The sequence below is a fragment of the Elephantulus edwardii genome, unplaced genomic scaffold (assembly GCF_000299155.1).
Source record: "Elephantulus edwardii isolate Elephantulus edwardi_28Jun2011 unplaced genomic scaffold, EleEdw1.0 scaffold00159, whole genome shotgun sequence".
NCBI classification, from domain to species: Eukaryota; Metazoa; Chordata; class Mammalia; order Macroscelidea; family Macroscelididae; genus Elephantulus; species Elephantulus edwardii.
Window position 1 is genome coordinate 508933 of NW_006399909.1, and position 1201 is coordinate 510133.

Genomic DNA, 1201 nt, shown 5'->3' on the forward strand with positions numbered 1-1201 from the left:
TTAATATTGGACAATGAATAAGAAAGGCCTACTAATGAAATAAAAATTACCAGAAGTAATACAATAAAGAATACTATAAAAAATCACAAACATGTTTATTTGTGTTTTATCAATTATTCAAAGGCATTTGGTAATGTGGAGCACAATACATGACGGATTACACTGAGATGAATGGGAATCTCAGACCACATAACTGGGCTCATGAAAAAATTGTATATAGGCCATAGAACTTGTGCAAAAAAGAACAAGAGAGCACTGAATAATTTAAAATCATAAGAAGTGTGGGTAAGCAGTGCATCTTTGCTCCATACCAGTTCAATCTTTATGCTAGGCAAATTAATTCCAAAAAGTGGGCTATATAAAGAATGAGATGTCAGGATCAGAGGACGATTCATCAACAACTTGTGCTTTGTAGATGAAGCAACCTAGCTTACTGACAATGAAGTCAACCTGAAATATTCGATGCAGAATATCAAAAACTACAAACTTCAACATGGATTATATCTCATTATCAAGAAAACAAAATCATTATCACTGGACCACTAGGCAATGTTACGGAATGTTGGGGAGGAAGGGAGAGCCCTTGGCCAGGACAGATGGCCTAAGCTCCACATAAATGCAAGCCTCCCAACAGCCTTGAATACGGGGTAGAGAAAGCTCCCCGGTGTTTGGCTGCACTGGCTTGAGAAAGCTTGCCACCTGGGAAGATGGCTTCAGCGTCTGTTGAGCTGCGAGTGGTTTTCCAGACTGGCTGAGTTTCTCCTGACCAATCCACATGTCCCATGTCTGTAAGCCCACCCTATCCTGTATTCCTGTTTATATAAGTGCACTGCAGATCCCAGTAAAATGGAGTTGGATTGACTCTCTGATCCTCGCCCGTAGTGGTGAATCTCCATTGTGCTTATCCCCATCAAACTGGCAGCAACAAGGCAACATCATATTAAATGGGGAAAATATTGACGTTGTTAATTATTTCATCTTACTTGGATCCACAATCAACATTATGGCAACAACAATCATGAAATCAAAAGATATATTGCAGGGGAGCTCTAGTGCCCTAGTGGAAAGAAGATGAACTACAATCCCAAAGGTGTGCGCTTTAAATCCACCAGATGTTCTGCTGGAAAACGAAGGACAATTACTCCTGTACCATCCCGGTCCGATTTAACAAAACACAACAAGGAGAAAAGAAAGAAAAAAT